Source organism: Anomaloglossus baeobatrachus, chromosome 11, assembly GCF_048569485.1.
Source record: "Anomaloglossus baeobatrachus isolate aAnoBae1 chromosome 11, aAnoBae1.hap1, whole genome shotgun sequence".
Classification (NCBI taxonomy): Eukaryota; Metazoa; Chordata; class Amphibia; order Anura; family Aromobatidae; genus Anomaloglossus; species Anomaloglossus baeobatrachus.
Genome location: NC_134363.1, coordinates 183,415,813 through 183,438,561, shown reverse-complemented (window position 1 = coordinate 183,438,561; position 22,749 = coordinate 183,415,813). Strand labels below are relative to the sequence as shown.

Here is a 22,749-nt window from a genome sequence, read left to right as displayed (position 1 = left end):
TCCTCTTCTTCCTGCTCCTGGCAGCTCTTTGCTGCCTCTTCTTCCTGCTTCTTGTTCCTGGCAGCCCTTTGCCTCCTCTTCTTCCTGCTTCTTGCTCCTGGCACCTCTTTGCTGCTCCTCCTCCTCTTCTGGTGCTGATGCTGCAGCTCTCCTGCATTCCTCACACTCACCACTAGGGGTCTCAGTAGACGCATTTTCAATCTCCGCAACCTCCAACGTCATTGTAACTCCACGCCCCGCCTTCTTTCCTAAATCTGATTGGTTGCTGCTTATGCACCGCGCTCAGCTATTGGCTGCTGCCTCTGTCAGCCATGTGACGCAGAACGTCGGTCCCGGCGCCGTCTTCCCTCGGCACAGGGGCCTCAGTTAGAGCTAGACCGCCGAGGAGGAAGCATCGGGCCCCGGGCGGGTCAGGAAACCCTCACACTACAGCACATCCCCGGCCTCAGTCCTCCAGCCGCCCCCGGTATGTCCATGGCGGGGCTCCCTTCTGTCGGATGACTGTCACAGCCCACGGTAAGTCGCGACCGCTCGTCCTATCGCTGAAGAGAATCGGGATAGTGGCCGGGGTGTGGCATCCTGACTGGAGACACAGCAGGGTGACATCAGGTGACGTCACTGCGGGGGAGGCCGTCACCTCTGTCGTGGGAAACCCTCTATGTCACGATAGTGATGACATCCGTGTGTCCCCCGGAGGCGGGAGGTTTATTATTGTGCGGTTGCACTATGTGGGTGCAGAATGTGACGTCACTGCCGGCTGATGACATCATGGCTGGTACAGATTGGTGTGTTTAACCCCCGCACTGCCTCATAGCTGGATGTTGGGGGTGGTCGTCTCTGTATTGGGGGCTCTGCAGACACAACAGGGCGTCAGCTGCGGCTTCCCTGTGAGATATTAACCCTTTCCCCATGTATTAGTGACCATTGTTAACCCCTTCAGTGACGGTGTTGATAAATTAACCTCTTCGTGACCAGTGATGTGGAGTTTGCTATATTAACCCCTTGTCTGCTCAGTGAGCTGCTGCATTAACCCTGTGTGGTCCGTTACTAGCGCTGACGGATCCACGTCTCTGGCTGCTGGTGCATTTTCTGGCTACGTCGTTGCTCCTCGCTTTCCTCCCTTCATCCATATTTTTTTTTTTTCCCCCCAACGTGTGATCCGACATCTGAGCAGCCGCATGAGGCGCATGGAGGTCCGCCGACCGGGACCCAGCAGCCATATTCTGTGAGAGTCCAAGATGGCAGCTCCGTGCATGGCCCTGGCCCCCCTGATCATGTCACATCCCTCCGCTGTTATCAGCCGGAGGCCTGTGTCATCACCACCGGTGACAGTGGGCAGCGGGCGAGTGCGGAGACGGGAGGCTAGAAGCGCAAACGCCTATATATATATTCTGTGTCTCTGGGGACCAGTCTGCTCATAATGATGAGATGTGGCCTGCTGATGTAGCAGAGCTGGCTGAGATTTGCTTAAGGATGTAGCAGAGCCGGGTCATATTTTTCCAACCAATATAGCAGAGGCGGGCTAGATCTGGCCTACGGGTGTAGCAGAGGCGGGCTAGATCTGGCCTACGGGTGTAGCAGAGGCGGGTGAGATCTGGCCTACGGGTATAGCAGTGGCGGGCGAGATCTGGCCTACGGGTATAGCAGTGGCGGGCGAGATTTGGCCTACGGGTGTAGCAGAGGCGGGCTAGATCTGGCCTACGGGTGTAGCAGAGGCGGGTGAGATCTGGCTTACGGGTATAGCAGAGGCGGGCGAGATCTGGCCTACGGGTATAGCAGTGGCGGGCGAGATTTGGCCTACGGGTGTAGCGGAGGCGGGCGAGATTTGGCCTACGGGGGTAGCGGAGGCGGGCGAGATTTGGCCTACGGGGGTAGCGGAGGCGGGCGAGATTTGGCCTACGGGGGTAGCGGAGGCGGGCGAGATTTGGCCTACAGGGGTAGCGGAGGCGGGCGAGATTTGGCCTACGGGGGTAGGAGAGGCGGGCGAGATTTGGCCTACGGGGGTAGTAGAGGCGGGCGAGATTTGGCCTACGGGTGTAGCAGAGGCGGGCGAGATCTGGCCTACGGGGGTAGGAGAGGCGGGCGAGATTTGGCCTACGGGGGTAGTAGAGGCGGGCGAGATTTGGCCTACGGGGGTAGCGGAGGCGGGCGTGATTTGGCCTACGGGGGTAGGAGAGGCGGGCGAGATCTGGCCTACGGGGGTAGCGGAGGCGGGCGAGATTTGGCCTACGGGGGTAGCGGAGGCGGGCGAGATTTGGCCTACGGGGGTAGCGGAGGCGGGCGAGATTTGGCCTACGGGGGTAGCGGAGGCGGGCGAGATTTGGCCTACGGATTTACCTACATGTGTAGGTTTAGATTTAGTGACAGCTCATGGCTTGTTGCCTGCTCTTACATAGGACTGCATATTAACCAGTTATATTTTTGCTACTGTCTATGGCTGCATCTGACGCACTCGGCTCTGCTACGTTATTCTGATCGGCAGGGTGTGTAATCCGCGCGCTGTGATTGCAGCTGATGAGCGCAGATTTGCAGGTGGACGGTCACTTTGCATATGAGACGTTCCCTGGCACCTGCTCCGCTGCCGGAGACCCGAGCGATATTCCCCCCCGCGTGCGAGGACCAGTGCACAAGTACCGTCCTATGATGTCACTACCCGGTTTCTATGGAGACGGGATGACGGAGAGGGGAACCTGACGGGCAGGAATCGCAGAAGATTAATGTTCGCAGCGCAGACTAACGAGCTATTAAGACAGGATCTCTCATTGGCGTCAGATGACGTCGTCCGTGAGTCACTGATCGGAGGCAGGGAGCGGACGCAGAGCTGTAACGCACTACACTCACCTGCAGTCCCATGTAAAACGCCTTACAAATAGACCGGGTGCAGCTAATCCATCTGGATGATGATGATGAATGTGGAGCACCTCTTCACATGGCGCCTCGTGAATCCCCCCGCACGTGCGCCATTCTTTCTTCACATGGCGCCTCGTGAACCCCCCCCCCGCACGTGCGCCATTCTTTCTTCACATGGCGCCTCGTGAATCCCCCCGCACGTGCGCCATTCTTTCTTCACATGGCGCCTCGTGAATCCCCCCCCGCACGTGCGCCATTCTTTCTTCACATGGCGCCTCGTGAATCCCCCCGCACGTGCGCCATTCTTTCTTCACATGGTGCCTCATGAATCCCCCCGCACGTGCGCCATTCTTTCTTCACATGGTGCCTCGTGAATCCCCCCGCACGTGCGCCATTCTTTCTTCACATGGTGCCTCATGAATCCCCCCGCACGTGCGCCATTCTTTCTTCACATGGTGCCTCGTGAATCCCCCCGCACGTGCGCCATTCTTTCTTCACATGGCGCCTCGTGAATCCCCCCGCACGTGCGCCATTCTTTCTTCACATGGTGCCTCATGAATCCCCCCGCACGTGCGCCATTCTTTCTTCACATGGTGCCTCGTGAATCCCCCCGCACGTGCGCCATTCTTTCTTCACATGGCGCCTCGTGAACCCCCCCCCGCACGTGCGCCATTCTTTCTTCACATGGCGCCTCGTGAACCCCCCCCCACACGTTCGCCATTCTTTCTTCACATGGCGCCTCATGAACCCCCCCCCCGCACGTTCGCCATTCTTTCTTCACATGGCGCCTCATGAACCCCCCCCCGCACGTTCGCCATTCTTTCTTCACATGGCGCCTCGTGAACCCCCCCCCCGCACGTTCGCCATTCTTTCTTCACATGGCGCCTCATGAACCCCCCCCCCGCACGTTCGCCATTCTTTCTTCACATGGCGCCTCGTGAACCCCCCCCCCGCACGTTCGCCATTCTTTCTTCACATGGCGCCTCGTGAACCCCCCCCCCCGCACGTTCGACATTCTTTCTTCACATGGCGCCTCATGAACCCCCCCCCCCCCGCACGTTCGCCATTCTTTCTTCACATGGCGCCTCGTGAACCCCCCCCCGCACGTTCGCCATTCTTGGGTGCGTTCTGCTCGGTAATTCTTGTCTCTTGTGACTTCTCCTTGAGCTGCACAAGTCGATAAACTCAATTCTGCTTCATCCGTTTATAGAAAGTTGTATTTTACCTGTCACCGGCCTGGATTGGTAAGTTTTCCTTCCTACTCCCAATTAATTAGTAGTCAGGTGGCGCTGTAGACGGTGGGCTCCTGTAGACGGTGGGCTCCTGTAGACGGTGGGCTCCTGTAGACGGTGGGCTCCTGTAGACGGTGGGCATCGGGGCTGGCAGGGATGTAGCCGGTGCCCTGGAATAGCGATGGCTTAGTCGGTGTAGTAAGACGGTAGACGGCCATTTTTTTCCTTGTACGTGGAGATGATGCACTTATTCCATCTTTGTTCGCGGTAAGATTTTAGATTGGTGTTTCGTCCATGTTTGCAATCGATGATATTCTCATTTGCCCCCAAAATTACCAATCTCCCACCAGGTGCAATAATTGTGCATAGGTGGCCTCCATGTTTTCGCCATGATTTTTTCCGACAGACTCGTATGGAGGATTTTGATCTACAGATCCGACTTCATGATTTTTTTTTTCTGTAGCACATGAAAAGCAAATGTGAACTGCGCCATGGACTACAGTGGTTAAAGGCCTCGTTACACGCAGCGACGTATCTAACGATATATCGCCGGGGTCACGGATTCCGTGACGCACATCTGGCATTGTTAGCGACGTCATTGCGTGTGACACCAATGAACGGCCGTTAACGATGGAAAATACTCACCAAATCACGCATCGTTGACACGTCGTTCCTTTTCAAAAATTGTTGGTCGTTGCAGGACACAGGTTGTTTGTGGTTCCTGCAGCAGCACACATCGCTACGTGTGACACCCCGGGAACGACGAACAACAGCTTACCTGCGGCCGCCCGCAATGAGGAAGGAAGGAGGTGGGCGGCATGTTCCGGCTGCTCATCTTCGCCCCTCCTCTATCGGTCGGCCGCTTAGTGACGCCGAACGAACTTCCCCCTTAGAAAGGAGGCGGATCACCGGCCACAGCGACGTTGCTAGGCAGGTAAGTACATGTGACGGGTCCTAGCGATATTGCACGCCACGGGCAGCGATTTGCCCGTGACGCACAACCGACGGGGGCGGGTACTTTCACCAACAATATCGCTAGCGATGGCGCTGTGTGTTAAGCCCCCTAAAGTGTGCAAAACATGGACGTCTGGATGAGGCTGTCAGCACCTCACGCCCTGTGAATGCTGCAGATTGCTCAGATACCTAACCACCTAGATGCCTCCATCGCTGTTGACTGTGGCATCAAAGCCTATAAACAGGACAAGGCTGATGATGGATCCTGATGGATGGCACAGCTGTAGATCACTCACCGTCTGGACGTGCGGTTGGATCGGTGCGGTTGGGGCTGATTGTATGAGGATTGTGGCAGCATCAGTTTTGGGCTCAAGCACAACCAGCGGCAGCATCTGCACAGTTTGTCCTCCCCCTTGTTTTCATGGGTTTCTTCAGTTTTCTCCAGTTTTCTCCCACACATTAGGCCATGTTCACACATTGCGTTTTTGCTGACGGGTTTTTTTTTCAGCAATCAAAACCTGATCTCTGGCAGTAATAAAGCTACTTCCAAAAAGCAGGATTAGCATCATTTTTTTTTGTCTGCCTTTTTAGTGTCATTTGTCTACTGTACATGTTTAATAAAGTTAGTTTCATTGACTGCAAAGACACTGAAAGATTTGATTTGCCGCCTCTTTAAAAACGTTGCAGTTTTCCAAATCAGTCAAGAAAAAAATGTGTGCAGGAGATTTGTGGAATCTCTAAAAAGCAGCTTTAAATTTGCATAAAACTCATGAAAAAAACTGCAAAAAAATGCAACATGTGAACATAGCCATACAAAGGTTTCTTCACCACAAAGATGAAGTTTTTGGCCCCAAAAAATGCACGCGCTGCAAAAACGCATCAAGAAATGCATGCGTTTTAGACGCGTTTTTACCATATTTTGCCCAATGTGTTTTTTTTAAATCAAATCTATTGACTGGAAAGGCTTAAAAACACAAAGAATCGACAACGTGCATCTTCAAAAATGCAGCCAAAAAAGATGCCCAGTGTGCACAGCAACATAGAAATCTCATAGACTTTGCTGGAGGAAAGAAATGCATGCATATAGGTGTATCTCTGTGACCTCAGAAACACCAAAAATGCAATGTGTGAACATAGCCTTATTGAATATGTCGACGCTATATCAGTGAAGAAGTCATGTGTCGCTTAGGCTGCTTTCACACTATGTTTTTTTGGCATGCGTCATGAACGTTTTTTTTTTATGCTGTAAAAGCGGATCCTGTTTTTACAAAGAAAAACGCATGTGTTATTTTGCAGGATCCAGCCTCTTGAAGTTTATGGGCGGGCATTGAAGTCATGTGATCGGGAGTGAGGGAAACTGAACGTGATAGACTGGGAGCCGGCATCTGACATCTGCAGATGCTGGTAACCAAGGTAAACATCGGGTAACTAAGCAAAGTGCTTTGCTTGGATACCCGATATTTACCTTGGTTACGAGCGTCTGTAGCTGATAGGAGCCGGGCTGCCTGCGCCCTGCACACGTAACCAAGTTAAACATCGGGTAACTAAGCGAAGCGCTTTGCTTAGTTACCCGATATTTACCTTGGTTACGAGCGTCCACCGCTCTCAGGCGGAGGAGAGAGAGAGAGGGAGGGGGAGAGAGAGGGAGACTGATCACGCCAGGCTGGTTTCCGGGCATGCTCAGTAGAGCAAGCAGGATCCTGTGTATCAGCATGCCAGCGTTCACATGCGTTTGCATGCTGTTTAGTCAGGATCCAGTGAAAAACAGTATTTGGATGCAGTTCAAAAACGCTACAAGTAGCGTTTTTGAAAAAAGTTAAAAAACTGCAAGGATCGCTGGATCCTCACTATAACGCATGATGACGCGAGTCCATTGTAAAAGCATTGAAATGAAAACGTTTGCACTGGATGTTTGCGTTAAAAAAACGTAGTGTGAACTTAGCCTTCTCTGGAGTGACTGGGGACGGTCGTGTGATCATTCTGTGTTTTGTTACATTTGTAAATCTTTTCACTTGCTGATTTGTTACATTTGTAGCAAAATATCTGAGAAGGGAAATGATCATCTGCTGGTGTCAGCCGTCACATTCCTGCAGATGTGAGCAGTGTGGTGGCCATTGGGTGTGATAGTCCTGTCTGGGATGGCGGTGTACCCTGATGGGCCGGGCCCCCCTTATAACCTGCGGCGGGGCCGTCCCCTCGCTGCGTTCCTCGGCGATCTGCTGTTGCTCTGTATGAACATTTGCACATGTGGAATTTCCATCCTTCATCTCCCGGATCTGGTTCCTTCATTCTTCGTGGCATGTGGGATCTGAGTGCGGAATCTCGGGCTGCTATTATAGATGTGATGGGGCCGGACCCCTCTATCTCATGCCCAGAAATACATTGGAGGACCCCGTTCCGTTCTGTGTTTCGCCATCTATAAGGCCTCGTTCAGGCAGTGTCCACATTATGACCACGTATCCTGATCGGGCCAATGACCACGTGTAATACTGTTATGGGCCGTGGGCTTTTAGCATTTCCCTTTACCCCAATCATCCCTCCAAGGTTTATTTAAAGGGTCTCTCCACCCCTACAAAAAAAATGCCTTTCAGAATAAAATAGGGTATAGTCACCTTACTAATCCCCAGCGCGGCCTCGGTCCCCCGCCAGTCTCTATACTCCGGTTTCCTTCCAGACAAGCATGTGACTGCTGCAGCCAATCAGTGGTGACCAACTGGCTCCGCTAATTGCAGATCGTCTTTTTTTGGATTCATGGTAAATACAGATTAGTAAAATGCCTCATTCTTAAATTTCGGGGGGGGGGGGGGGGGGTTGCACAATTTGGACTCTGCTTCATCCTCTGTTGCTGCTATGAGTGTGTCATGTGCAATGTGTGACGTATAATTACTGGTGTCTCGTTAATTACCGACTCATAGAACAGGTTCCTTCCTTCTGAGCATTCATTGCTGAGCATTATATCCGCACACCCATCCCCTGTGCAGCCGTCCGGTCACCTGATTATTCCGCTCTTTACCTACGTCTCTGGATCTGTTCACATTTGGCGGTTTTTCAGTGCAATAATCTGCAGATCGGATGATATTTTACCAAATCTCATCCCTGTATAGTGAAAAAAACTGATAATGATGACCATTGTCCTATGGCCCCTGCTTGAGCTAAATACACCGCTGGCGTCTATTTTTTGGGTTTCTTGCTGACCCACTGCAGGTGTATTTATTGTCATCCTGCACCGAGCGGCCATATTGGAGAAAGTCGTCACTCCGGTACTTGGCTTTATTCAGTGTCTGAATTTTGCCTTCATTTATAAGACCCGGATGATAATTGGGCTTGGGGCACGTCTGTGAGATAATTGCCCCCCGCCTGTGGCGCCCTGGACCCCGCTCTTATGTAGTATATACACTTTATGACGGCTTCTGGTTTGATTTCTTTGTATTTTTAATTACTGAAGAAATAGATGATTTTGTAGGAATTTGTTTTTGACAACTCGTTTTGGCCTAATATGTGATTGGAAGGATCAAATTTGTCGCTCCTTGCCATTAAACCACATAGACGTTTGTGGAGTCGCCCGGTGCTGATCAGTCAGGGACTTTACATTTAGTAAATGTGGCCGCTTGCTGTGTTGGTTCACACATTTAAAGGGAATATGCCACAGGTTTTTGATCCCCCATCTGAAAGCAGCTTAATGTAGAGACAGAGACCCTGATTCCAGCGATGTGTCACTTACTGAGCTGTTTGCTGTCATTTTGATAAAATCGCTGTTTTCTCTGCTGCAGAACTCACATTTATTTGAATGTGAAGCTCTAAAACCCCGCCCACACCTATTTTCCCATATTCAGTGTAAAAAAAAAAAGCTGCCAATCAGTGGTGGGGGCAGGGCTTATACAGAGCTCATATGCTGGACTACCTGCAGCACACCAAGTAGTCCAGTAAGGATAATCTTCTGCTGCTTAAACTGTGATTTTATCAAAACTAGACTAAGGAGCCCAGTAAGTGACATATCGCTAGCATCAGGGTCTCTGCCCTACATTATCCTGCTTCAAATTAGGTGGTGAAAACCTGGTGACAGATTCCCTTTAATGAGCTGTGTATAAATCTGACCCCACCACTGATTGGCAACTTTCTGCCTATGCACAGTGTACATGGCTGCAAATCGGTGATGTGGGCAGGGTTACACAGGGAACAGCAAACTCTGCAGCAGATTAAACAGGGATTTAATCAAATCAACAAGCATCTCAGTAAGTGATCCATCACTGGAATCAGAGTCTCTGTCCCTATATCATGCTGCTTTCGGATTACATAACTAAACCTGCTGCCAGATTCCCTTCAAGCCCTGTTGTGCAGCATTATGCCCTGTGCCCGCTGCCCTATTGCCATGATGTACTGGTTCCTTTTCATGTAGCTGCATTAAGAAGAAAGAGAAAACCAGAAGTCTCCACCCAGTATCCCCATAAACAAAGCTGCGTGTCTGGAGCGGCCCTGCCGTGGGATGAAAGGCCGGTCCTATGTTTATAGGCTTTATAGGAAGATGGTGGCTTCCTCGGGCACAGCCGGAGCAGGCATCATTGTGCTGCGCACGTGCCGGTGCCTTCTGTCACCTCCCCTGAGACTCCGGCCCTGATCAGCCACGATATGAGATTCTGGATCTTAACCTTACATCTCCGTTTCCATTGCCGGTCGGCTTGTAGGCCAGGAAATCTCTCGGTGCCTTACCCAAACTATATGTCCCCCGCGTCGGCCAGGAGCTTCCCTGTGACTTTCTTACTTCAGGTGACTTGTGGGGGCTATCATGTCTTTCTCAGTCCTCATGTACAGATCATTTTTTTTTCCATTCTGTATCTTTGGAAAGCTGGGTGACAGCCGTACAGCAGCCATTTGTACTGTCAGCACTTGGCGGCCTTCTTACTAGATGGCGGCATTTTTCAGTGTTCTGTTGTCTGCTGCCATGAAACGCGCGTAGCGTCTGCATAGGAGAACGTCCTGCTCTCTGCAAACTTTAGGGGGAAAATCCTGAATGGTCTTCGATGTGGGAATGATCTCATCTGCTCTCCACCCGAGGAGGGGGCTTCGCTCTTTGTCTCGCCTCCCAGCCCCCCACCAGCGCTCCTCGCAGGTTCATTCCCTTACACTCCCTTTTAGAGGTCAAATTCTTCACATCCAAATACCAGGACATCAAGAAAAGCGGTATTATTCCAGTTACCAGGAGCGCAGTCGCTTTCTGTACCGGAGACCATTATTCCTTGTGCGGCGTCCGCTGGAATCGCACAGATCTGGTCCTGTGTTGGCAGAACCGATAAGCAATGGTTTATTTTTCGGTGACTTTCTGTAACTAAAGGGTCTCCTCAATAATTGACTTCTGCTCCGGAGGATCGCCGTCACCCAATAAAAACCAGCAGGGTTATTCTTTGATTTTAGTGTCTTGTAAAACTTTGATCCCCCTGCGGAGGCGCTGTAGAAAAAAAGTGTTCTGTTTTGTTTATAAATACAGTGCCTACAAGTAGTCTCCAACCCCCTGCAGATTTAGCAGGTTTGATAAGATGCAAATAAGTTAGAGCCTGCAAACTTCAAACAAGAGCAGGATTTATTAACAGATGCATAAATCTTACAAACCAACAAGTTTTGTGTTGCTCAGTTAAATTTTAATAAATTTTCAACATAAAAAAGTGTGGGTCAATTATTATTTAACCCCTAGGTTTAATATTTTGTGGAATAACCCTTGTTTGCAATTACAGCTAATAATCGTCTTTTATAAGACCTGATCAGGCCGGCACAGGTCTCTGGAGTTATCTTGGCCCACTCCTCCATGCAGATCTTCTCCAAGTTATCTAGGTTCTTTGGGTGTTTCATGTGGACTTTAATCTTGAGCTCCTTCCACAAGTTTTCAATTGGGTTAAGGTCAGGAGACTGACTAGGCCACTGCAACACCTTGATTTTTTCCCTCTTGAACCAGGCCTTGGTTTTCTTGGCTGTGTGCTTTGGGTCGTTGTCTTGTTGGAAGATGAAATGACGACCCATCTTAAGATCCTTGATGGAGGAGCGGAGGTTCTTGGCCAAAATCGCCAGGTAAGCCATGCTATCCATCTTCCCATGGATGCGGACCAGATGGCCAGGCCCCTTGGCTGAGAAACAGCCCCACAGCATGATGCTGCCACCACCATGCTTGACTGTAGGGATGGTATTCTTGGGGTCGTATGCAGTGCCATCCAGTCTCCAAACGTCACGTGTGTGGTTGGCACCAAAGATCTCGATCTTTGTCTCATCAGACCAGAGAACCTTGAACCAGTCTGTCTCAGAGTCCTCCAAGTGATCATGAGCAAACTGTAGACGAGCCTTGACATGACGCTTTGAAAGTAAAGGTACCTTACGGGCTCGTCTGGAACGGAGACCATTGCGGTGGAGTACGTTACTTATGGTATTGACTGAAACCAATGTCCCCACTGCCATGAGATCTTCCCGGAGCTCCTTCCTTGTTGTCCTTGGGTTAGCCTTGACTCTTCGGACAAGCCTGGCCTCGGCACGGGTGGAAACTTTCAAAGGCTGTCCAGGCCGTGGAAGGCTAACAGTAGTTCCATAAGCCTTCCACTTCCGGATGATGCTCCCAACAGTGGAGACAGGTAGGCCCAACTCCTTGGAAAGGGTTTTGTACCCCTTGCCAGCCTTGTGACCCTCCACGATCTTGTCTCTGATGGCCTTGGAATGCTCCTTTGTCTTTCCCATGTTGACCAAGTATGAGTGCTGTTCACAAGTTTGGGGAGGGTCTTAATTAGTCAGAAAAGGCTGGAAAAAGAGATAATTAATCCAAACATGTGAAGCTCATTGTTCTTTGTGCCTGAAATACTTCTTAATACTTTAGGGGAACCAAACAGAATTCTGGTGGTTTGAGGGGTTGAATAATAAATGACCCTCTGAATAAACTTTTCTCAATTTAAAAAAAAAAAATAACTAAAAATAAATAACATTCTTTTTTGCTGCATTTCACACTTCCAGGCTGATCTACAGTCCAATGTCACAATGCCAAGTTAATTCCGAATGTGTAAACCTGCTAAATCTGCAGGGGGTTGAATACTACTTGTAGGCACTGTAAGTGATCATTGGTCAAAACATTTGTATGATTATTTATTTATATATATATATATATATATATATATATATATATATATATATATATATATATATATATATATATATATATATATATATATATATATATATAAAATGATCCCTGCTTGCTGTTTGTGAATGGGAACACTCCTGTATAAAGGGATATCTACCTGATAAATGGCAGATTATGGTAATACATGTTGCAGTAGACCCGTATATACGGGGGCACCGAGGACGGCCGGGTCCAGCCAGTATCAGAGCAGCGTTTCCAAACTATATATCAAAGAGCTTGGAAGTGCTGCGCGCCTTGCCTAGGTCACACAGGCTACCTCTGATAAGCTGCAGCAGTGGCTGGTAACCCTGGCAACAGCCGTAAATTGAAAAGTTGCTTGTTTTTACCAACACTTCATTTTTCGTGTCGAGACAACCTCTCTTAATGGAGAATAAAGCCGGATTCACACATCTGAGCATGGGCCAGGACACCGCGATGTGTGAATGGAGCCTAATTATTACGTCACCAAGGACCAGACTGCATGGGCAACTTGTATCTTAAAAAGGGCTTTGCCGTAAGGACCACGCCCCCTTGGTTAACAATGGATTGATGCACAAGGAAGAAGGGTCCTATCTTGGGAATGGAGAGGCGCTGGCACAAAAAAAACCCCGAAACAGATTTATGGCAAGAGACCTCCGCTATATGGCAGGGTCTGGGCAGCTTTAGGCGCCGTTCTGGGGTCGTATCTATTCTTCTGTAGGAAATCGTCATTCTGCAAATATTGGATTGTTGTTGTTTTTTTTGCATTTTTTTTTTTTTTTCTGCTGCATTTTTGTCATTTTTGCTGATGTTTTCCTCTGCATTGACGGCGTCGGCTGAGAATTGCTCACGACTAGTAAAATTCATTTGTCTGTTGCTGGAGATCCGTGTCGGCAGCGGTTGCCATGGCTTTCGCCGTATACTGGAATAGTCTGTGATTTGCTCTGCAGTCCTAATGGCTCGTGCGTCGTTATATAAGGCTGGTGCATTTCTGAATAAATGGAATTGGGAAATCGGAGAGTGGCTAATTAGGGGTAAGGGAAGGGGGTATTGATGGCCGTCCTGCAGCGGCCTCCATACTGGATCTCTTGTCCTCCTGCGTCACAGATCACCGGCCGGGCCATTGACACAACACAAGCTGCTCTCGGCGGGTGACAGATCGCTCCCCGCCAGCACGGATATTAATATATAATGCCAGGCGCGGGCACGGGTATATTTAGTCTGAGGGACACATTTTTTTCTTTTCTGATAATATTGTGCGATTCATCCGGAATAACGACAAAATATAAGCAAAATATTGGTTTATTTTATTATTATTTATTATTATTATAATTATTATATTATTTGCTGGTAATATATAGATATTTTGTGGTCTCTTTATCCACCGCTTTCCTGCTGAGCCGCTGCTTTAACAGAGGAGCCAATCTGAAGAAAATGAGCTGCAGTGTAAAGCATGGAGCTGAGAATAAGCCAATGCCACTAATAAATGCTTATCCTAATGGGGCCTTTAAAAACAAACATTTAACATGGATTAAAAATTGCTACATTTTATTTGCCTCCAAGGTGGATTTTGGGGCCATTGTGCGATCGTTCCCGGGGTGTGTGTCATTAAGGAAGTCCTCCGCGTTTGGTGTCCTCGCTTAGAGATCATCCATGCCTATTTTAAGAGCGATTGGTTCCCCATTCAGCATAAGGGATATTTAATACGCGGACAGAACATGACCCCTGATGATGAGTATAGAAGACGTGGAGCTGCCGGGGGCCGGGCCCGGACTGTGCATTGATGATACGATAACCCACGGCCATTGCTGCAGCCTCCTCTGCTGCAGGAATTCACTGTTCGGTTCTGCGCTCATCTCCCCCTGGGATGTGAACGGTGGAGGTTTTATTTCATGAGCTGGAAACATTCCTGCTGTTCACAGCGGACAATGGAGACACAATGGGCTTTGTAGTCTGAGCCGCGTCCTATTGTCCTCATGGGAAGGGGCTGCTCAGGAAGATCTTTAGACCCCCCTCTCGTGCTCCTGAAGCCCCCTCTAGGTCCTGGGATACGCGGCTCCCTGGAGAGAGGAATTCGATATCGTTGGGATCAGATTCCTTCCTTCTGTCACTGAATATTTGTCATTTTCTCAGTAGTCAGAGGTCCCGGAATGAAGGATCCTTCCTGCAAGTCCATTTCTTAGGGTATGGAGAAGCGTAGTGTGCGGCTGCGCAGAATCGTCCGGGCATTATGGGTCTGTTCATTAATGGTCGCATGATTTTGCAAGAAGCCGGCAGCCTTATTTGCAAAACTGCACTGCCATTAACAAACTGTTTGCAATCCGTGATGAACGGCACGTGGACAAAGGTTTCGGCCACATCTCGGCTGCCCGCCCCGTGTGCCGTGTGTCCGTACCCAACGTCTCGGTACTTCTGTGCCAAAGGCCCTGTGCGCACTAGAAAATGGAATTTTCTTAAGAAAATTTCGCACCCTCTGAAAGATTCCCGCACTTGAGGTGAAAAACCGCACCCGAAAACCGCATTTTGGTGCGGTTTTAGCGTAAATTTTCCGCAGGTTGTTCCCTGTAGTTTTTTACCATTATCTATGGCATAAACCGCAGCTACCTGCAGAAAAGAAGTGACATGAGCACATTCTTTTTGCTGCAGAAATTCTGCAGCAAAACCTGTAGGGGAAAAAATGCAGTGTGCGCAAGGCATTTTTATTTTACCATAGGCTTTGCTGGGGAATGACTGCAGCAAGGTTAGGAACATTTTCTGCAGCAAATCAGCGGCAAAAACCGCAGCGTGTGCACAGGGCCAAATACACGGCGTGGTCTCCTTATTAAATACCTTCCCTTTCACAAGTGGAGCCTCCCTGTATGAATGTGATGGCAGCTTAAATCCAGCCGCCAGTCAGTGCAAATCCACATTCGGCCTCATTCAGACGACCTCTGTTTTATGCTTCTAGAACACGCACCCATTAGGCTCTGTGCACACGTTGCTTTTTCCTTGCAGATTTTAATCAATACCCCAGCAAAGTCTGTGAATCCTTCAGTGCTGTGCGCACGTTGCTTGTGTACCGCCCCGCGCTCTGCCGCAGCCGAGCCGCTCGGATCCCAGCTCATTAGGTGGGTGGCTCGAGCGCCTCCGGACCCGGGGGTCACGGCGCTCTGCAAGGGGTTGCTGGCGAACTCGATGAGGGTGGTGGTTAGGTAGGTGTACGGCCGGAGCCATGTTTTGAGTTTGTGACACCACCCACAGGACGTGGTGAAGGTATAGACACCACCGCTGCAATTACGGGGCACCCGGGGGAGATGGTCGTACAGCAAGATGTTAACCCCTCTGTGGGCAGGGATGGTGGCCCCGGGACCCGTTTGGGAAGTGATGTGGTGGCTGGGCGGTGCAGGGCGACGCGCGGCCGGATGGCACTGTTGTACTCACTCAATCTCTGGTAAACTAAAAAAGGATAGTGGTCGGTGCTCGCAGCCGGCTGCTTCTGGTCCCCCACCGGGTTGGTGGTCCCCGCCTTTCTCCTGCACCTATTTTGTAGATTCTGACTGCCTACGCTTCAGCGACGGGAGTCCGCTCCCCGGCGTGTATGTGTCGGGAGAGCCCGTTGTGCCCGCAGGCGCTGGCACGTGGGATCTCTCTGCCTGTGCGGTGGCTTTCTATCCCCCTCTATGGGCTGTTGCCGTCTTTCGGGTATTGGGGCGGGAAAGGATCTAAGGTCCAGACCTCAATCAGTAAATTCGACGTGGTCCAGTGGTTTCTGGGCCTCGTTCTGGGTCTGAGTACCCCTCCTGGTGCTCCGGTTTCCGGTTGGTTCCCGGCGGGCCACTACCCTGTCCCGGTTCCACCAGCCGTCTTCCCGACTCCTGCAGGCGGCAACCACCTCCTGGCCACAGGGTATCTGGGCTACGACCCAGATCCCTGACAGACGTTTACACTTTGCTACTACTCCCTTTCACCTCCAAAACTGATCTGTTTGTGTTTTTCCTGCCTCAGGCTATCCGAACTTCTCGGTGGGCGTGGCCAACCGCCTGGCTCCGCCCTGAGAGGGGTGACTCAGGGTTTCTAGGTTGGCTGCTGTTACCTTTTTAGGGGGACGGGTGTAATGCAAGGGCCTACCTGTGACTACCTGACTAGTCCAGGGCGTCACACTTCTGTTTTTCTATTGCAAATTTTGTTGCAGAAAAAAGAAGCAGCTTGTCACTACTTTCTGCTTTTTTTTTTTTTTCCTATCTATCTCAATAGATAACTAGAAGCATTGCTTTTTTTTCAGCAGCTTTTTTTTCAGCAGCTTTTTTTCAGCAGCTTTTTTTGTGCAGAAGAAAAATCTTCTGTATGTCCACATAGCCTTATACTTTTAGGCTATCCACATTTTTGTTTTTTTTTTTTTTTTTTTTCTGGTGGATTGATTTTTCAGCACCAAAACACTAAGACATATCCGTTTTTGATCCAAGTCAGGAATTCTAAGTTCCCAAGTCTTCAGGTTGGAGAGGATCGGGAGGACACTCGGCATCGATGCAGCCAGTGATTAACATTGCAACAGATTTTATTTTTTATAAGCATATGAGAAAGTCACTGATAGTAAAAATGGACACTGATGAAGATCCGATCCACCGCATTGATGGAAGCCAAGTGCAGGCCGATACTGTATAGACGGAACCAAGCGCAACGGATCAAACGTTTCACCGAACTGTGGAACAATTAGAGAAATGGTGCGGGGAAGGATTTCTAGGCGGACCCTCGATCCAATGAAACCTGTGGATGGAGATCTGGACAGTAGCACTTAAAGGAGTTTTCCAATGGACAAAGTTCATTTTAATCGTTTAAATCGATTGGAATAATAATAATTTCCTCAATTGGATGTTATATAAAATGCTCCTGTGCTGAGATCCTATATATGTGTCCCCGCTGTGTACTGTAGGTGTCTGACTGTACAGGGGCATGGTCCGATCATACCACAGCTCCTGAGCAGGGGAGGACACGAGTATACAGATACTACATCACAGGATAACAAAAGATTATACAAACCGTACAGCACTGGATCACAAATTATCCTTTCTTTGAGGTAAAACATTAAAAAAAAAAACATGCAGGGAAATGTTTTACCTCACAAAAAGAATGTGCTGCGATCCTGCGCTGTAATGTCTGTACTCTGCTTGCTCCTGTTTCCCTGGTGTTCTGCTCCGGTCTCTGGTGCACTGACGCTCCGCACAGCAATAATTGATGATGTGACGTCATCACGTTTGCTGCGCCTCATGCTGATTGGAATACGGAGTCGATGGCCCCTCCTCCATTAATGTATTCACCGCTGTCTACATCCTGGAGATGCAAATAGTTATAGCGGTTGACTGGGGGAGGACACGGTGTGGACTGGGGAGGACACGGTGTGGACTGGGGAGGACACGGTGTGGACTGGGGAGGACACGGTGTGGACTGGGGGAGGACACGGTGTGGACTGGGGAGGACACTGTGTGGACTGGGGAGGACACGGTGTGGACTGGGGAGGACACGGTGTGGACTGGAGAGGACACGTTGTGGGCTGGGGAGGACACGTTGTGGGCTGGGGAGGACACGGTGTGGGCTGGGGAGGACACGGTGTGGGCTGGGGAGGACACGGTGTGGGCTGGGGAGGACACGGTGTGGGCTGGGGAGGACACGGTGTGGGCTGGGGAGGACACGGTGTGGGCTGGGGAGGACACGGTGTGGGCTGGGGAGGACACGGTGTGGGCTGGGGAGGACACGGTGTGGGCTGGGGAGGACACGGTGTGGGCTGGGGAGGACACGGTGTGGGCTGGGGAGGACACGGTGTGGCTGGGGAGGACACGGTGTGGGCTGGGGGAGGACACGGTGTGGGCTGGGGAGGACACGGTGTGGGCTGGGGAGGACACGGTGTGGACTGGGGAGGACACGGTGTGGACTGGGGAGGACACGGTGTGGACTGGGGAGGACACGGTGGGGGCTGGGGAGGACACGGTGGGGGCTGGGGAGGACACGGTGGGGGCTGGGGAGGACACGGTGGGGGCTGGGGAGGACACGGTGGGGGCTGGGGAGGACACGGTGGGGGCTGGGGAGGACACGGTGGGGGCTGGGGAGGACACGGTGTGGACTGGGGAGGACACGGTGTGGACTGGGGAGGACACGGTGGGGACTGGGGAGGACACGGTGGGGACTGGGGAGGACACCGTGTGGATTGTGGACCACTTTTTTCAGCCCTTTAACTGTCTTGGTCCTCAGGCCGCATTTTGCCCAGTGCTGCTCTAAACAGCTTGTTCACACACTGCATTTTTTTTTCTCCGCTTCTTTTTGCCCCCGAAAAAATGCAGGTTTTACAGTACGAGCAAAGTGAGTGACATTTTTTAAGCATATTTCACCCAATGAATGGGAAAAGCAAATAAAACACATAAAACTGGTTATTTTATGGAGCATTTTTTTCTCGCAACACCCTGGTTTTTGCTGCAGAAAAATCTGGTGCAAATACTCAGTGTGCACATAACCCATATACACTCCATTAGGCTATCAGCCAGGTTTCTTTCTCTCGCGTACATTTTTTTTTTTTTAAAGCCACTTTTACAAATGGCAGACACAATGCAGAAGTACGAGATGTAAAATACTGACTGTGACGACTTTCCCATCGCGCTGCTGTCTTGTGTGTGCGGCAGCGAAGTCCCGGCTAATGGCTGCTGCGTTACGCAATGCCGAGATCTCTTGTGACCCAAATATATTTAGGAGAATGAGCGACTGTAATCCCATTGTTCTCCGTACACCGAGGAGCGGCCGCTCGTCTGCTTCATCCCTAAGAAGCGTCTGAGGAGCTTTTGAAGTCTGGGAAATAAAACGCAAGGAGATTTTTCTATTTCACCAGATCTGTAGCTGTCGTTATCCCGCGCTCCCAGGAGTCGGGGGTGTCGGGGCCAAGTGAACGCTTATAATTCCTGTAATCTGGCATCAATTTCTGCTGCAGATTTGGGAAAAACTCTAGTATGAATTTTCTTTTCTTCCCTTATAATCCAGAATATTAAATAGCCATCCTCAGAAATGCCGCATTAAAGGAGATGACCATATGTACAGCTTATTATGTGTAGCCATACATCATCATGGTTGCAGCTTTGTGAACGGATGCCTTAAACACATGCAGATCCCAGGCCAGACCCCTTTAATAAATTTCAGACCCCAGGCCAGACCCCATGAATACATTTCAGACCCCAGGCCAGACCCCTTTAATAAATTTCAGACCCCAGGCCAGACCCCTTTAATAAATTTCAGACCCCAGGCCAGACCCCTTTAATAAATTTCAGACCCCAGGCCAGACCCCTTGAATAAATTTCAGACCCCAGGCCAGACCCCCTGTATAAATGCAGACCCCAGACCAGACCCCCTGTATAAATGCAGACCCCAGACTAGACCCCCTGTATAAATGCAGACCCCAGACCAGACCCCCTGTATAAATGCAGACCCCAGACCAGACCCCCTGTATAAATGCAGACCCCAGACCAGACCCCCTGTATAAATGCAGACCCCAGACCAGACCCCCTGTATAAATGCAGACCCCAGACCAGACCCCCTGTATAAATGCAGACCCCAGACCAGACCCCCTGTATAAATGCAGACCCCAGACCAGACCCCCTGTATAAATGCAGACCCCAGACCAGACCCCCTGTATAAATGCAGACCCCAGACCAGACCCCCTGTATAAATGCAGACCCCAGACCAGACCCCCTGTATAAATGCAGACCCCAGACCAGACCCCCTGTATAAATGCAGACCCCAGACCAGACCCCCTGTATAAATGCAGACCCCAGACCAGACCCCCTGTATAAATGCAGACCCCAGACCAGACCCCCTGTATAAATGCAGACCCCAGACCAGACCCCCTGTATAAATGCAGACCCCAGACCAGACCCCCTGTATAAATGCAGACCCCAGACCAGACCCCCTGTATAAATGCAGACCCCAGACCAGACCCCCTGTATAAATGCAGACCCCAGACCAGACCCCCTGTATAAATGCAGACCCCAGACCAGACCCCCTGTATAAATGCAGACCCCAGACCAGACCCCCTGTATAAATGCAGACCCCAGACCAGACCCATAACCCCAGACGCGACCCCCTGAATGAATGCGGAGCCCAGACGCGACCCCCTGAATGAATGCGGAGCCCAGACGCGACCCCCTGAATGAATGCGGAGCCCAGACGCGACCCCCTGAATGAATGCGGAGCCCAGACGCGACCCCCTGAATGAATGCGGAGCCCGGACGCGACCCCCTGAATGAATGCGGAGCCCGGACGCGACCCCCTGAATGAATGCGGAGCCCGGACGCGACCCCCTGAATAAATGCGGAGCCCGGACGCGACCCCCTGAATAAATGCGGAGCCCGGACGCGACCCCCTGAATAAATGCGGAGCCCGGACGCGACCCCCTGAATAAATGCGGAGCCCGGACGCGACCCCCTGAATAAATGCGGAGCCCGGACGCGACCCCCTGAATAAATGCGGAGCCCGGACGCGACCCCCTGAATAAATGCGGAGCCCGGACGCGACCCCCTGAATAAATGCGGAGCCCGGACGCGACCCCCTGAATAAATGCGGAGCCCGGACGCCACCCCCTGAATAAATGCGGAGCCCGGATGCGACACCCCCCCCCCCCCCCCGGATAAATGCGGAGCCCGGACGCGACCCCCCGGATAAATGCGGAGCCCGGACGCGACCCCCCGGATAAATGCGGAGCCCGGACGCGACCCCCCGGATAAATGCGGAGCCCGGACGCGACCCCCCGGATAAATGCGGAGCCCGGACGCGACCCCCCGGATAAATGCGGAGCCCGGACGCGACCCCCCGGATAAATGCGGAGCCCGGACGCGACCCCCCGGATAAATGCGGAGCCCGGACGCGACCCCCCGGGTAAATGCGGAGCCCGGACGCGACCCCCCGGGTAAATGCGGAGCCCGGACGCGACCCCCCGGATAAATGCGGAGCCCGGACGCGACCCCCCGGATACATGCGGAGCCCGGACGCGACCCCCCGGATACATGCGGAGCCCGGTCGCGACCCCCCGGATAAATGCGGAGGCCGGTCGCGACCCCCCGGATAAATGCGGAGCCCGGTCGCGACCCCCCTGGATAAATGCGGAGCCCAGGCTGGTCCTCATACAGAACGCTGTTTGCCGCCTTCTCTTGCAGCAGGGTAAATGCTAAAATGGAGAAAGTTTATAGTGGGGAATCCTGGAGGTGCCGGCCCTCTGCAGTTTGGAAGATCTCCCCTATTTATAATCCGTCATTATTAGAACGGCCGAGCTGCCAGAGAAGGGAAAGAAAATGCCTCAGAATTGCAGTAACCTCTGTACAATTTCCCAGGCCTCACTGCTCACCAGAAGCACTAGGCCTTGTTGCCCACAGCAACCAATCAGAGTTCAACTTTCATTTCTTAATCAGCCCTAAGCAAATGTAATCTGCGCTGTGATTGGTTGCTATGGACACTGAGGAGTGAGGTCGCTATGGCTTCCTCACAGGTTTCTGCTCTGCATTGTTTTATGAGGCTCGGGTCCGGCTCCTCTGGGAACGTTCAGGCGATGGCGTCACTAAGAAAATCTCCACGTCCTTTCATGACTCTGCAACCAGGGTGTGCAAAAATTCTGCGACTATTCATGAATCTGATGAAAACATCTGTAACCCCCCCCCCCACCCAGCCTATAATAGTGAATATTGGAAAATCAAAGAACAGGTGAGCATATAAAATAGACGAGATCCCAACGTATTGTTACCCCCCCCCCCCCCCCTATGCCCGCCCGTAGGATGAGAGGGACGGAGGCCCGCCCGTAGGATGAGAGGGACGGAGGCCCGCCCGTAGGATGAGAGGGACGGAGGCCCGCCCGTAGGATGAGAGGGACGGAGGCCCGCCCGTAGGATGAGAGGGACGGAGGCCCGCCCGTAGGATGAGAGGGACGGAGGCCCGCCCGTAGGATGAGAGGGACGGAGGCCCGCCCGTAGGATGAGAGGGACGGAGGCCCGCCCGTAGGATGAGAGGGACGGAGGCCCGCCCGTAGGATGAGAGGGACGGAGGCCCGCCCGTAGGATGAGAGGGACGGAGGCCCGCCCGTAGGATGAGAGGGACGGAGGCCCGCCCGTAGGATGAGAGGGACGGAGGCCCGCCCGTAGGATGAGAGGGACGGAGGCCCGCCCGTAGGATGAGAGGGACGGAGGCCCGCCCGTAGGATGAGAGGGACGGAGGCCCGCCCGTAGGATGAGAGGGACGGAGGCCCGCCCGTAGGATGAGAGGGACGGAGGCCCGCCCGTAGGATGAGAGGGACGGAGGCCCGCCCGTAGGATGAGAGGGACGGAGGCCCGCCCGTAGGATGAGAGGGACGGAGGCCCGCCCGTAGGATGAGAGGGACGGAGGCCCGCCCGTAGGATGAGAGGGACGGAGGCCCGCCCGTAGGATGAGAGGGACGGAGGCCCGCCCGTAGGATGAGAGGGACGGAGGCCCGCCCGTAGGATGAGAGGGACGGAGGCCCGCCCGTAGGATGAGAGGGACGGAGGCCCGCCCGTAGGATGAGAGGGACGGAGGCCCGCCCGTAGGATGAGAGGGACGGAGGCCCGCCCGTAG

The 22,749-nt window shown here is 51.9% G+C and overlaps 1 protein-coding gene across 1 annotated transcript in view; it reads left to right on the top strand.

Annotated features, from left to right (window-relative positions):
• Positions 1-347: 347 nt before the first annotated feature.
• Positions 348-22,749, top strand: part of KIF1B (kinesin family member 1B) — a 168,763-nt gene continuing 146,361 nt past the window's right edge. The window contains 1 exon segment of the mRNA XM_075328038.1: positions 348-516. The gene's annotated coding sequence lies outside the window, so the exon portion shown is untranslated.